This window comes from Solanum tuberosum, unplaced genomic scaffold, assembly GCF_000226075.1.
Source record: "Solanum tuberosum cultivar DM 1-3 516 R44 unplaced genomic scaffold, SolTub_3.0 scf00268, whole genome shotgun sequence".
Taxonomy (NCBI): domain Eukaryota; kingdom Viridiplantae; phylum Streptophyta; class Magnoliopsida; order Solanales; family Solanaceae; genus Solanum; species Solanum tuberosum.
In genome coordinates, this window is record NW_006239190.1 from 877,581 (window position 1) to 894,119 (window position 16,539).

The 16,539-nt window shown below is 39.2% G+C and overlaps 1 pseudogene; it reads left to right on the forward strand.

The window, feature by feature from the left end:
• Window positions 1-10,411, forward strand: part of LOC102604888 (uncharacterized) — a 14,384-nt pseudogene extending 3,973 nt beyond the window's left edge.
• The last annotated feature ends 6,128 nt before the right edge of the window (window positions 10,412-16,539 follow it).

The window sequence follows — 16,539 nt, forward strand, 5'->3', positions numbered from 1 at the left end:
AAAATTTTTGTTCTTCTTAGTTGTAGTTCACTAACTTAATTCTTAGTTTTGTTTTGTGATTTGTCGAAATCTAAACAAGGGAAAGCAAGAAATATTCAGGAGCCAATGAAGTTTTCTCCATTAAATGTAATGATGTATCGGGATCGTATCCTAACCTTCAAGCAATTGGAGGATGAGCGGCTCCATGAGACATTGGCAAGATTCAATGAACTGCTAACTCAATGCCCCACTCATGGAATTTCCGATACGATCCTCCTTGATTGCTTCTACCGAAGTCTTTGCCCAGAAAGAAGATGTTGATTGACGAACTTCTTTCTAGCGGGACATTAAAGCAGCCATATATAATAACAATCGAACTTCTTGACAATATGGCTAAAATGAGCCAAGAGGTTGAAAAAGATCTCTTGATGACCATACTAATGACTTAAATGGATGAGTTAAAAAGAAATATGGTCTACCGAAGTCTTTGCCCCAGAAACAAGATGTTGATTGATCAACTTCTTTCTGGCGAGACATTAAAGCAGCCATATATAATAACAGTCCAACTGCTTGACAATATGGCTAAAATGAGCCAAGAGGTTGAAAAAGATCTCTTGATGACCACATTAATGACTTAAATGGATGAGTTAAAAAGAAATATGGTGAAGGTTGAAGCTCATTGCAAAAGGAAGGATAAATACATTCCCCCTCATAATAGAAGAAACAATGAGAACAAGGAAATCAAACGCATTGAGGGAATGCTCTCAACAATTCTCTGCAAGGTGACTGAGCAAGACAAAGAGCTGGAGGGATTGAAAGCATACATCGAAGGAATGAAACGAATTATCTGGTCTCATTCTGAAGCTGTCCAACTGCTCGAGGACCTGATGAGTCATGCGTTACCTCAACTCCACCCGCAGAGAAACATGGGCCGGCCTAATGAGGACCTGGCCAACCCCAACAATGAAACTTGAGCAATGACTTGCGTCGTTCCACGACGGTTAATAAGATGCTTCTTGGGAGGCAACCCAAGGTTTTAAATGTTTAGGATCTTAGTTTTATGAATAATGGTGTGTTGTGATGCAGGTTAAATTGAGGAAAGTGTGGAAAATTTCTGGTTGGCGAGCAGAAAGTCCATTCCACGAGTCACCAAACATGTCTATGAGCCTGGCTCGATCCTCTGTTTGGCTCAATACAAGAGTTGTACAGAGCTTGTAAAACTCGGCGAACTCAAAAAAGCAACTCGGTGCATCGCCAACAAGTTTGGCGATTTTGATGCAGATCGTCGAATTCACCCCTGAAAGTTGAAGATTTTGAAGAAAGAGTGGGATAAATGACCTCTCGGTGAATCGCCGAGTGGGTTGGCAAGTGCGACTAACATCGCTAAATGGACACAAATTGAACAACATATATTGCCAACAGTCACACTTCTTCATTCTTTCTCACTTTCAGATTCCATAACTTCACACCAAGGTAGTAATTTACATTCTCTCACCTTAAAGTAGTACTTTAGTCACATATTAGCGCTTGGAACTCGGATTTTCGTTGCCGCCTAGCATTACCATTTTGTTTACTCAGCAAAAAGGTTGGTTTTTGGAAAACCCCCGTTCTCTTTTGAAAAGTTCAACTTTATCTGCAATCTAGGTGTACATTAATGCGTGTTAGATCTCTTTGATATGAGTAGAAAATTTTCGAATGCCTACTTCTGATTTGTAAATTGGGGCCTAGTTGCTTTTACTGTTCGAATTCATTTTATTCCACTTCGCTTACCTTGAAACTAAATGTTCTGAACTATGCATAATGGGTGTTGACCATGAATGGGTGCTATGGGTTTGGGGCTGAATTTCATTAATACATAGTCTAATTTTGTTTTCGAGGTTTGTACGATCGATTTTGAATGCTGAGTTGAGCTCACCGAATCTTTCAGTGGTTCGCCTACTAGTCCTAAATAGCCCTTAATTTCATATCTTAACCACCGTGGGCTTTGTAACTTTCGGCAGACATATTCATGATCTCCAAAGAGGTTCGGCAATTCGCAGATTAGATCGGCGATTCTGTATGCAATTTTGTGCTACAATGTAATTTCAAACTATTCTCTCTAACGTTTTGTAGACATGGCCAAACGATCGACCAGAGGAAGGGAAAAACATTGTGATCATTGAAAACGCACCTCCACCCAGGGGCAAGGCTCTACAACTTCAAAAAGCAAGGGAAAGGGCAAAACCTTCGAATTATCCGACGCAAGCTCTGACAGCACATGCTTCTACACCACCAAGCCACCCACATATAACAGTGAGAGTGTGGAGTCTGACAAAGACTACCAGACAGAGGCAAGGAGGGATGAATTACGTTCCAAAATGATACATGATCCACATCGGATCAGAGATAGTCAATCCAACACTCCAACTCCTTCAGCTTCAGAGCAAGCATTATGTTGGCACCTCCATTACGAGGTCCCCAACATGGATCAATGAGAATATCAAAGGCGGATGGTCTGAGAACGATCATCGAGGAGAAAGGATTTTCCATAGATGGGGTTATTGGTAGGTATCCAGAGGTGATGGAGTGCCTAAAACACCACAAGTTCCAAATTTTCACAAGGCATCGCGGCTCTTACATACCAAGATGGGTCAGAGAGATCTACGACGCATACAGTGCATTGGTACCTCAACGAAAAAGGCTAGTCTCATCTTTTAAAGCAGTTGACTATGTGGTTGTCAGAGGAAGGAAGGTAGCTTGTGACAGTGAGTCAATCAACACAGCTTTGGGTATGTCCTATAAGATTAATGACTACTGTCAACATTTGATCAGGACACAGAAGCTGGATGCAATGAAAAAGTGGTTAGCTCCGTGTCACGACCCGGGAGCACCCCCAAGTCGTAACAAGGCGTACTCGACCCCGAAGGGGTCTTATACAAGACACATAGTCATTCATTGTATTCAATAATGAAAATAGTGCGGAATAATAAAAAAACTTATTTACATCCACATATTTAAACTTCTTAAAACAACTTTAAAAACACACAGCGGAAGTCTAAGTCTCACATGGCCATCTTAGACATAAACAAAAACATAAGTAGGGACACGGCCCTTTACAATCAAAACAAAACTAAAAGTGTCTATTACATGAACAAAAGAACTTAAAAGTATTGTCCTCGAATCCATGAGGACATACCAAGTCTTGGAGGAAAGCAATCCAACACTTCAAACTAGCTAAGAGGGATCACTTGCCGGAACCTACACTTGTAGTAAAAACATGAAGCATGTGTGCCATTACACAAAAATGTACTAAGTATGATGACCATGCAAAACATGCTTTAAAAGGGACATTTTAGTTAGAAACCATGCATTATGCCACCTTTTTGAAATATCATGAACAATAGCATAAAAGACATACAAGACAAGCATAACATCAAGTAAGTCATAATATCACCTTTAAACAATATCAACATGAAAACCTTTACCTTGGACCTTCACCTCAAGAAACCCTTATGCTATACCTCGTGCAATGTATGGATGGCGTCCCATACCACCATCCATACTAAGGCACCACATTTAGGTCACTTAAAGTAACTTATCATTCCTTTCTTTCACCTTTGCACAATATTCATACATAAGAGGTATATCATTAATTAAGACATGACAAGGGAAAATAACTCGTAATATAACCCAAGTATAACATGCATAACATATTAAGCATTTAAGAGCCAACATTCTTTAATAACCTCATTTAGGGTACATTCATGTCACAGTCATTAGGATTTAGAGAAACTCACTATGACCCTCTCCAAGCCTACTCGTGCAATGTATAGGTAGCATCCCATACTACTACCTACACTTTGTAGAACCTGTCAAGAAACCATAATGAAATCTCACATGATGGGAAGTAAGCATTGAACCGACATAGACCATGAGAGCTTGTCATGGAATCCGGTGTCATGAGTCCCCACACCGAAAAGAGGTGGTCTACTTGCCTAAGGAAGACCGGTATATATAGCTTAATGGATCCACTAGCTTCCTATGCGGGCACATAGTTTATGGGATAAGGTAGACGATCATTGAAACTCATGCCTAACTGTCGGGGGAGTTTCCATCTAACCAAATCCGCTCGGTGCTTAGCCTACATTCCCATAGAATAGTTCATTACTTTGACATCATCACACATGAAAGGGTGCCATAAGCCTACCGATTCAAGGTACATTATTTAACACATGAAAGGGTGCCATAAGCCTACCGATTCAAGGTACATTATTTAACACATGAAAGGGTGCCATAAGCCTACCGATTCAAGGTACATTATTTAACACATGAAAGGGTGCCATAAGCCTACCGATTCAAGGTACATTATTTAACACATGAAAGGGTGCCATAAGCCTACCGATTCAAGGTACATTATTTAACACATGAAAGGGTGCCATAAGCCTACCGATTCAAGGTACATTATTTAACACATGAAAGGGTGCCATAAGCCTACCGATTCAAGGTACATTATTTAACACATGAAAGGGTGCCATAAGCCTACCGATTCAAGGTACATTATTTAACACATGAAAGGGTGCCATAAGCCTACCGATTCAAGGTACATTATTTAACACATGAAAGGGTGCCATAAGCCTACCGATTCAAGGTACATTATTTAATGGTTAGCTCTGCTAGTCTCAGATGATAATGCTCCGACATGGTTAGCAGAAAAGTTCCAATTGAACAAAAATCTAAACATAGTTGCACGATACTAGTTCGGATTCATCAGCAACACAGTTATGCCATCACAAAATGAATCAATCATTCGTCATGCTAAGGCAGCTTGCCTTGGATGCATCATGGAGAAAACCAGGATAAATCTCGGGATGATCATTGCCTCTAAGATCCATATGAGTGCAAAGCAGAGCCAGACATCTCTCTCTTTCCCGGTATTAATCACTGAGTTATGCAAAAGAGCTCGGGTACCTAGAGATGCAACGAAGAATGTGGAATTGGCGGTCACCACCTCCACCAGTATCCGAAAGATCGAAACTGAATATCTTAAGGACCAAACAGAAAAGAAACAGAAGGAAGCTGTGGCTACTAGTTCTATATCTGCAGAGGCATCTTTGCCTACTCCGGCCCTGGGCCTTCAGGTATATCTGATGTCATTACCACTCCTTCTGACCTTACAGGTCCCTCTGCTGCTTCATTACCATCCAGACCTACGACTGTTGTTGCCTCATGTGAGCCGAGCACTCAGGCATCCTTGATCCGAATGGGATAGCTTGCCCAATCTGCTAATTACCGGATTGCCAACATAGAAAGCTCAATTCCTGGAATGATTCAGGTTGCCCTCGACAATGCTGTGAGACCACTGAGCACTACTATCGATGCTCTAGAGGCCAAGATAGTAGTGTGTGAGCACTATCAAGGAGCCATAGAGGAAGTAACATCCTTAAAGACTGCCATTACAGAGCTAAAGAAAGATGTGGACTACCTAAAGTCCACTGATATATCCAAGATCTTTGGAACAGTTGAAGTTCCAGATGAGCCGAAAATGCCTCAGACTGCCACATGATATGGAACTGGAATGGAGCATACAACTGATCATGAATCAGAAGTAGAAACTGACGAAGAGATATTTGAGAAAGTTACATCGAACGACATAGCCAAGACTGAAAAGATCATGATAAATGTTGTTGTGCAAGCTTCTTTGGCAAAGTCTCTTGCTGCGAGATCCAGTGGAGCTGGTCCTTCTGGTGGTCACTCCGGATACTGATGGCATGGCAGATAGAGAGACTGTATAGACAGGATCCTTCTTTACCGCTTTCTATGTCTTATATTTCTTTACTTTGCCTTTTGGATTCCGTATTATTTGCATTTGAGGACAACTGATTTTTATTTGTGGTGGGGTGAGGTTCACCTTTTGTGTGCTATTTGTGATTCGTGTTTTGTATATATTTGGGTTGTTCTGTTTAAAATTGTGTTTACACTGCTTTTTGTGGATGTTTGAGCTTATGACTCCTTTAATTTTAAATTACAAAACAATTTTGACCCTTTCGAAAAATTATTATTATTTTTCAAAAAATTTTGCCACCACTTGTGTTGAAAGTTGATGTTCTCGTACAAATTTAAGTCCCGATTTCGATCAATATCAATGACTTGAATAGTGTTCTCAATTGAACGAACATGAACATGCGGCTGCGATGAGACCAAATGAAGTTGCATAGACAATATGTGAACTCTTTGCATCTCGTTGTGATTAGCCATTTATTGAATTAATTCTCTTGTACTGACCATTGCACACTAGCGAAAGTGTGTAGTCTTGTTTGCTTTAAGTGTCGATGCCTTGTGTGATTAGCTTGCTTTGAACCATGCATGAATAAACCTAGAATTTGCCCTGTTAGTCTGATTGATTTAAAAAGGTGTCCTCTTGAAATGATCATAGGCAACTTTAAAGAGTGTGAGCGAAATTTGACATATATCTCTTTTGTGGCATACCCGTGAACGTGTGAAACTCTTTTGAACACCCTTTGAGCCTTACCTTTCTTTGGAAGAACATTGATGAACCCTATACCTTACTAGTCCCACTACCTATAATCCTTTTGATTTGTGGTTTAGCAAATAGCCAACTTAGGCCAAAAGCCTATGTTGGGGGTGTGGTGAAAAAGGAAAAGGAGAAGTCAAGAAGCGCAAGAAAAGTCTCCCTTAACCCTTGGTGTTGCAGAACGATGGAGACAAAAAAAAACTGTGGAATAAAGTACAAATTAAATTGGGTTTCAAAGCAATCCATGGAGGTGAATAAAAAGATGACTTATAAGCATTAGAAAAAGATTGATAAAGGAAACAAACAGAATTCCTTGAGAGTACCACATCTGACGAGGAAGAAGTCACTGAGCCTAAATGACCATACCTTTGCACTCATCCCCATTACAATCCTTAGAAAGACCTTTTTTATCTTGAATAAGCCGAACCGAAGGTTGATTGGAAAATAAAGGCAAACCTATGGGTGAAAACATGCATTGTGTTCCTCTTTTTGAGTGTGAGCGTTGCATCTGATTCCTGGTCTTGAATTGATTAACCTCTGGGTGTAAATATGGAATCAACTTTTATGTGCGAGCATTCCGATACCTTTTGATGAGCTTGAACTTGCATAAGTAGCAAGTATTGCGAGCATGAGAATCTTTGGTAATTGTGTGTCACAACTTGAATCTTTGAGTACACAATTGATCCTTGCATAAGTAAATTAAGTCTTGTTGTGTGCATTCATGATTGAGTCTTGCGTAGCACTGTTTGAGACACCCTTTTTGAATGGCTGAACTTAAGTTTGCTTGAGGACAAGCAAAAGTTTAAGTTGGGGGTGTTGATGAGTCCACAAATTGGACTCATTTAAGGCTTTATTTTGATAGAAATAGTGTCCTCAAATGCTTATTTTGTTTCAATATCTAATGAAAACTCTTAAATTTCAGGAATTCGAACTTTTGGTAGAAGCATGGAGACTTAGGCGCAAAAAGGAACAAAAAGGCTGAAAAGAACGAAGAAGCTGAAGCCTGCGTATCGCCAAGCACACTTGGCGACTCGCTGAAGGGACGCACTCCACCCTTTGTTCTAGTACGCGAAGCCTTGAAGGAGAAGGATAAAAAAGGCGATGAAAGGAGCAGTCGGCGCTTTGACGAATAGTTCCCCGAAGCAATACTATACCGCCTAATGACACAGAGCACGACAACGCTGAAGGCTAGTGCAAGATGGCGACGAACTACACCAAAGGGAGAATCGCCGAATTAATCGGCGATTCCGACTAACCTTGCCGAAAGATCCGCCAGCACTATTTTCTGAAGGCTATAAATACTAAAACTTGCTATTAAATTTTTAAGGAGTCGAACATTAATTTTAATTTTCAGAATAGAATAGTACTTTTTGGATATTTTCTCTCAAGTTTGGAGAGGGTTTTGGGAGACTTGAAGAAAGAATGATTTCATCTTCCCCAAGTTGGAAGTGGGTTTTCTCCATTCTTCTTCCTTTGCTTAAATCAAGGTTTAATATCCTATACCCATTTTATTTTTGTATCATTTTTGGTATATTTTGTTATTTCTTGATGTGTGGCTAAAACCCCCCATTCTTGGGGTGTGATTTAGCAAGTATGTGTTGATATTGTTGTTGGGTCTTGCTTGCTGATAGGTTAGATGTATTTTAATGGTGATTTCACATAGTGATTGTGGTTTAATTTAATGATTTGTTGTTGCAAATATAAAATCACCCATGTGTTTTCGGCTTGCCCGAGAGGGAGGTCGCGAAACCAAGGCTGCTAGACTGATGGCCTAAGGAGTGGATCGACATGAGGTTCAGCCCGAGAAGGTGAGCCCTAGTCCCATATACTAACACCCAGCTCCAGAGAGTGAATGAGGTGAGGTGTAGGCTGGCTTTCATGAGGCAAATGGGTGTCCGAGAGGAACGCATTTGAAACGGGGTAAGTTGCCCGAGAGGGAACTTATTTCCATCTAAAGCTTAGCCTAGTCACTATTATCTTGCCAATTTCCTATCAAAAGCATGAACTCAACGATTTATCTCAACTTGTATTGCAGTCATACCCCAAGAACTCTTCCCCATACTTGATTTTATTGCTATTTTCGTTGTTTATACTACTTGTGACAAAACCCCCAAATCGATATTTGACACTTTTGTGTCACCCCCCTTTGATTTATTATGTTTTTAATCATTAATATCTTTAGCTACGACTAGTTAGAACTAAATTTATTTTCTATCAATTCTCAAAACCACTCCCTTGGGACACGACCCCAACCTTTAGTTGGGTTACTATATTATCGACGATCGTAGACACTCATACCGTAGGTTAGTGTCGTTGGTCACGATAAGCATCATCTTAGCAGAAGTAGGCGTTGCAGCTTAAGTAGTTGTTTCTCAATTGCATTTTTTTTCAGATTTCAATTCATTTTTTTCTCGATTTCAATATGATAAGAAGATCATAAATTAAACATGTACTAGAATTCATCTTTCTGTATTTGATTGAAAAATATAATATACTTGGTCCATAGTTGAAGATAAGCCTCTGTCTCATCATTTAAACTAGAAGCAGCCTTTGCAATCAAGCTTCTCCTTCCATAACAATCTTACTTTCCACTATCTCCTCAATCTCTGTCATAGCTCTCGAATGATTCAGTTCCTCCTCTGCTCCTTCAATTTTCAACTCTGAATCTTCTTCAAACAGTTTCTCCCAAAACTCACGATTCTTCGCATTTTGAGCAGTTGCTTCTTGTTTTTTGTTTTTTTCAATGGAACTTACGGAGCCACCAGTAGAGTTTGATGTCTGTCCAATCCCATCCTGGACTGAGCCAACCACACGATTTGGCGACTCCACTAATCGTGGCTTATTTCTAGTGTCATTGCTGCTAGAGTCTTTTCTCACTTCAAAATATTCCTAATTTGTTTTACCTTTCCGCAGCCTAGAAAATTAGGAAAGAAAGATCTCATGTTTTCTTGTCCATCTTTCAACTTATCTGATCATTCCTCAACTTCTCTAGCACCCCCTCCAGATTATTGTTTACCAGATCAACAATAGGACTATGTGAACTTTGTTGTGGATTATTCTCCTTGGATACTTGAATTCTCCTTTCGATATTTTTCAGCTAGTGCTTTTTGAGAGTTATGTTCTCCTTGTCTAGACACTTAAGCCTGACAATGATATCAGGATCAGTAGAAGTAGGCATTGCAGCTTAAGTAGGTGTTTCTCAAGTGAAGTTTTTTCAGATTTCAATTCATTGCATCTTGAATCATTTTCTCTTGCTCATCTCTAGATTGTCTGATTGCCTAACACATTTTTTGAGTTCACTATCAAATGACTCACACAAACTTTCAGAGTCAAGTTCTACTGTACAACTGCATTATTATTTTGTTGATTTGATGTTGGTTTTGTTCAAAATTTACTCATGTGAACTTTGTTTTGCATAGTATGGTTGTTTTCATTCTTAGACTTTTTTAAAGCTTAATTTTCTAAATACATGACCACTCATTGCGGTTAGTTGAGTCTGGATGTGTCTATTGTTGTTATTGATAATGAATTTCACTAATTATCACTCTTTTGCAGGAAAAATATCAAGAAATTTTACAAAACCAAAAACAAATTCAATCTGATGTTGATCAATGACAAGCATATTATCAATCAGCAGGAGGGAAAATAAAATAAGGATATATGATCTTGGAGCTCAAGAAAAAGTATTTTATGGACCAAATCTTCGTGTCTCTTCTGGATCTGATGCTTCGGGCTCAGTACCATGTCAAAATGCTCAAACAACACCGACAGTAAATTTGGATGAGTTAGTGGTGCGAATGATTCCTTCGCTAACTAATCACTTGCTTCCTATATTTGTAGAGCATGTACCTGGGTTGATTTCTCTAGCCTCATCTCAGCCAGACTCTCCTACCAACCATCCATCAACTATTGCACCTGTAATTCCTGCTCCAGCTGTAACAAATATCGATTAGGATCGTGCATCGGTTTCTAAGGAATGATTGTGGCTCTAATCTCTCATAGTTAGTTCTGTTGGCTAGATTTTGTTGCAAATGCTTTCAGCTATATATTTTTCTTGAAATTTATCTTTGGAGCTTTGAACTTGATACTATAATTTGCACTTAGCTATGTACTTTGGATGTTGTAGAATATTGATTTCTAGGAATTAAGTTTATTTGTGATTATATAATATGTGTTTGAAAATGAGTATTTAAAATATTACACAAATAAAAACATATTGATGGATTTGTGACAAATTATTTTCATCGCTAAAAGAATGGAGATGGAATTAGCGACAAATATTTGGTCGCCCAATATGATGAAACGATGAAATAATTTATAAAATAAGGGATAAAATTAAAATTACAACGACGGATTTTTTGTCACTAAAGAAAGGCGGAAATGTAACAAAAATAGGCGACGAAATTAGCGACAAAAAATTGATTGCCAATATGATGAGACGACGAAATAAGTTACAAAACCAGCGACATAAATTACAAAAATAGTGACAATTTTTTTTGTTGCTAAGCTTGCCAACGGATAACTTCCGTCGCAAATCCGTCGCTCAGTTTGTGACATATTCAATTTTTTTGTCGCTAAGTGGTTTGTTACGCGCAATATAGCGATGAACAATATTTCATCGCAATTCCATCGCTAAACCAATATAGTGATGGAATAAGCTATTTAGCGACGGATTTTGTTTGTCGCTAAACACAGTTTTTTTTGTAGTGAGAACTTAATGACGCGAAGTCTTAATTTCTCCTTTTTCCCTAAGTGCCAAAAAAGGCGAGGAGCCGAGGATCACCACAGAAACCCTCAAAAGGCTTTTCTAGGCTTGGGAAGGAAGGAGAAATAGATTTCTAGCGCAAGGTTGAAGACAACTCGCGGATTCCCGGCCAAATTCCTCCATCTCATTGTCCGAAAGCTAGGATTAGAGTTATAATCCCTCTACAACTGCTTGGCCCCAGGTAGGCTAGGTTTACTCAATTAAATAGTCATAAATGTCATAAATTCATGCTCATTGCGTAATATAATTGATGTGCCGTGAGATCTTGGCACATTTGATGCTCAAAACTAAAGATTATTACGAGAATCGAGTGTATTTATGTGGATATAATGTGTTTAGTGATGTTTGTACAAGTAAAACATGTGGACATGAAAGAGAGAAAAGAAAAGAAGAAAATGCAGGCTGGAACAAGCACCACAGAGCCTAAGACGGGCCGTGGTCTCTTTCACAGTCCGTCCTGAAGCCTGTGAAGAAGGCCCAGTAAATAGGTTTTGCAAAGTGAATGTTTATTTGGACCAAGTAAGGACCACAGAAGGCCTCACAGATCGTAGTCCTTACAACGGTCCATGGTGGTAATCGTGATGGATTTCCAGTGTTAAGGCCTGGAAAAGATAAACTTGGGCAATGCAAAGTAAGGACCACGGAGGCCCTAACGGATCGTGATCCTCATGACCGGTCGTGATGCTGCTTGTAGAGTTGAACCAGTGGGAAGACCTTGAGAAGCTGAAATGTGAGTTGGCCAAGTAAAGACCATGGAGAATGTAACACGCCGAAAATGTGTAGACTTAACTAGAGCTAAAATGAATGGGGTAAGAGTCTAGAGAGAGGGGAAGGGACTAAATCACCTAAGAAAAGTGAAGGAAATCAATTGGTGTGATGGACCTTCTGGCGATGGGGAGTCACCATCGCCCAAGACATTTGGCGATCAGCCAAAAGGACCCTCCCTCGCCTAGTGGGAAGCCTCCCCTAGACCTAGCTACTGTAATTTTAGGCGAGTTAGGTCGGGGCTCGCCAACCCACTTGGCGAATCACCCAAAGATCCCCTCATCGCCCAAGTGAATGGCTCCATTATGGAGAATTCTGTAACTTTAGGGGATCCAAGGGTCCATTAGGCGAGTCGCCTAGTGCCCTTGGCGACCTAAGAGGTGCATTAGGCGAGCTAAAACGAGACCTAGGTAGATTTTAAGTCCAAGTCTTAGGGTCTTTAGTTAGTCGTCCAAAATTGAACCCTCACTATTATATTCTTTTCCTAACAAGTATATAAGCCTTTTAGACTCAAATTTCCCCCAATTAAGTTACTTTTAAAGAATCTAAAAGAAAACCCAAGAACTTCATCTTCCTCACAATATTTCTCTCTCTAAAACCCAAGGAAGAAGAAGATTAGACTTGGAGCTAGGGTTTGAAAAATTCAAGGGTTCCTCCTCAAATTTTCTGGAGATTCATAATCAAGGCATGGTGGCTCTTCATCTATGGGTCTCTTTCACCCATAGAATCCCTTCAAAACTTGATTTCAAAGCTTCTAATTTCCCCAAACCTAGGGTTTCAATCTAAGTCATGGGTTCTCTTTCAAAACGTTTTCAATTGTTTATTTATGTTTGATTATGGTGGATTAGGGTTGAATTGATGAGTAATTGATGTTTTATGATCAAATTTCCCCCAAGAACCCCATGAATCCCCCCATATTGATAAATTGTGAATTCATGATGTGGGTTGATTGATTAATAGAAGCATGTCAATTAATTATGTTTTATGTTGATTGAGTTATTGAATCATTATATTCCCCTATCTAATGTAGAAATTCTATATTTTTGGGTTGAGTTTGATTCATAGCCTTGAAGGGTAAATTACGAGGGTTTGTATATGTTGTTGATAATTAGGTATGAGCTTATGATTCACTTAGATAGTGAAGATCCTATGACTATTGTGTAATTGTGGTATTGTGACAAGATCATTCTCCCTTACTACCCTTACACATGACTATGTATGAAAAATCTATGAATATTATAATATTTATGTGTTGATTGAAAGGCTATTCTCGTGAACACACTATGAATATGATGTGAAAGGTTTACTCACATATTAATGATTCTAAGGTTGAAAGGACATTCTCACCTAATGAATCTATGAGCTATTATGATGTTATGTTGGTTTGAGTTCCTAGTGCATTCTTTCATAAACATGAAATTAAATAAAGACTTAATATGAATTTTAAAGGCAATTATGCTTATGACCGAGTGGATATGAACATGAGATGGAAACTTTTATGTTAGAAAGTCCGGCTTCCCAAAGTAAGTTATCTCATGAGATGGAAACCTTTTATGTTAGAAATTCCAGGTTTCTAGTAGCAATCTCCATATCCCATAACTATGTGCCCACATAGGTCTTTATCTAGTGGATCCACCTAAAAGCTAATATGTTAGTTCTACCTTAGGCAAGTAGGACACCTCTTTTCGGTGTGGGAGTAAGACACTGGATTCCATGTAGCTCATATGATCTATATCGGTTAAGGCCATATTTCCATATATGATAAGAATATGAATTATGACAAGAATATGAAATGAAGTATAACTATGACTTCTTAAGAGCTACTACTTAGTTTGAGTGGGGGTATGGGATTCCATTTATGCATTGCACAAGTAGGCTTTAAGAGTGGTTGTGGTGAGGTCCTCTCATGCTATGAAAACTTATGAATTATGCATATATGGTATAAATTGTTGTTAAGTATGATTTTTTTATGAATGTTGGCAAATGATGAGGTTAAGGTATGGTATGCATGATGTTGGTGACCTAAAGGTGGTACTTAGTACTAGGTAGGATTATGGGATCTTACCTATGCATTGCACAAGTATAGTCTTGGGTTGCTTATGATATGGTGTGACTTGTGTTTCTTCACAAATGTGCATGATGGCTTTTAAACTTGATAAATACATGGTTTGAACTAAATGTCCCTTTTAAGCATGCTTTAAGGATTTTTATGCATTGCTTCCATACTTAGTACAATTTTGTGCTAACCCATATTTTCAACCTTTTCCATAAAGTGTAGGTCCGAGTGGTTGAAGTTGCTTATCTTTGGTTGAAGTTTTGAATTGATTCTCTCCTTCCCTTGGTGAGTCCTCATGGTTCGAGGACAAGAGTCATTCTTTCTAGTTTCCTTTCGTATAGTTCTACTTTGAGACTTTATTGCAAAGGGTTGTGACCTTGTTGATTCGATTATATTAGATGGTTAATGAGATAAGGTCTAGATTCCTATTTCGATTTAAATGAAAAGACTTTGATTGTAAAAAGTTTTAATTCCGCATAATTTCTATTACTTATGTATATGATTATGCTAAGGGCTTGTATGAGACCTTTTCGGGGTCAAGTACGCCGTGTTACGTCTAGGGGGTACCTTTGGATTGTGACAAACTTGGTTTCAGAGCACAAGGTTTAGAATGATTCTAGGATGATGTCTCATGAACCACGTCTAGTAGAGTCTTGTTCATGAGTGTAAAATGCGCCACACGTATGAATGAGAGGCTATAACATGTCTAGGAAATTTCACTTCTTTCATTGCTCTTTAGTCATGCCTTAGAGTTTTAACTCTATGAAGTCCTTTTCCTAACCCTTATCTTGTGTCTATAGGATATGAATAGAAGAAGGGCGAACGCAAGAAGGATGAAAGAGGAGATTGTGAATGAGGGAGTTCCTCCCCAAGGTCTCCAAGAGTCTCAAGTTCCTCAAGCTCCTATTGATGCGAGGGCTATGACAAATGTGGAAATAAGGACGGCTCTCCAAGTATTTACCCAAGCCGTGATGGCCCAAGTCAATAGGGATACTAGGACCCATGTGAACCCCAATGCAAGCACAACTTTTTCAAGGATAAGGAATTTCACAAGAATGAATCCTCTTATTTTCTTTGGCTCAAAAGTGGAAGAAGACCCTCAAGGGTTTATCGATGAGATCTGTAAGGTGCTTGATGCTATGGGAGTGTCTCCACAAGAGAAGGCGGAACTATCCGCCTACAAAATTAAGGATATGGCTCAAGTTTGGTATGAGCAATGGAAAGGTGAGAGACCCGTAGGAGCAGGTCCGATAGATTGGGAATTGTTCAAGTCGGTCTTCCTTGATAGGTTCTTTCCCCTAGAGTTGAGGGAACGAAAAATTCAAGAAATCATCAACCTTCTCCAAGGGGCTATGAGTGTGAAATAATATGGCCTTAAGTTCACCCAATTGTCTAAATATGCCCCAACCATGGTGGCGGACTCTAGGGCCAAGATGAACAATTTGTTATGGGGATATCTGACTTGGTAGTCAAAGAATGTCGTTCGGAAATGCTCATCCCAAGTATGAATATTTCATGTCTTATGGTTCATGCCAAACAAATTGAGGAACAAAAGCTCAAGCAAGTGAATAGGGAAGTAGAAGAGAGAAATGTGCGATAATGGAAAATTCTTTCAAGAGTAAATTTTAGGGTCAAGGTAGACCAAGGTTCAAGAAGAGGTTATCCAACCAAGGCTCCTCTAGTGCTCCAAAAGTAAAAAAAAATAGGGTGTCTAACCCTAAACCACAAGGAGGTAATAGTGGAGGTTCTTATGTTGATAGGCCTAATTGTGCAAAGTGTGGTAAGAAGCATGATGGTAAGTGCCTAGTTGGCACGGATGGTTGCTATAAGTGTGGGAAGAACAGCCATATGATGAGAGATTGTCCCATGTTAAAGGTTCAAGGAAAATAAGGCAAGCAAGTCCCTTCTAGTGGTTCCAACTCTGATGCTCCCAAGAAGAACCGCTTCTATGCTCTTCAATCCCAAGGTGGCCAAGAGAGTTCCCCAGATGTGGTGACGGGTATGTTGCAAGTCTTTTATATTGCTGTATATGCATTTTTAGACCCCGGTGCCACTTTGTCTTTTGTTACACCTTTGGTCGTTATGAAATTTGAAATACTCCCCAATGTGTTAGAAGAACCTTTTTCGATGTCTACTGATGCTTATCGTGACCAACGACACTATCCTACGGTATGAGTGTCTACGATCGTCGATAATATAGCAACCCAACCAAGGGTTTAGGTCGTGTCCCAAGGTAGCGGCTTTGAGAATTGATGGAAAAATAGAATTTACATTCTAACTAGTCATAGCTAAAGACATTTGCGATAAAAGACATTGTAAATTAAAGGGGCTGGCACGAAAGTGTCAAATATCAAATGAGGGTTTTGTAACAAGTGATAAAACAGCAAAATAAACAAGAAAATCAAGTGTGGGGAAAGGTTCTTGGGATGTGACTGCAATACAAGTTGAGATAAATTGTTGGGT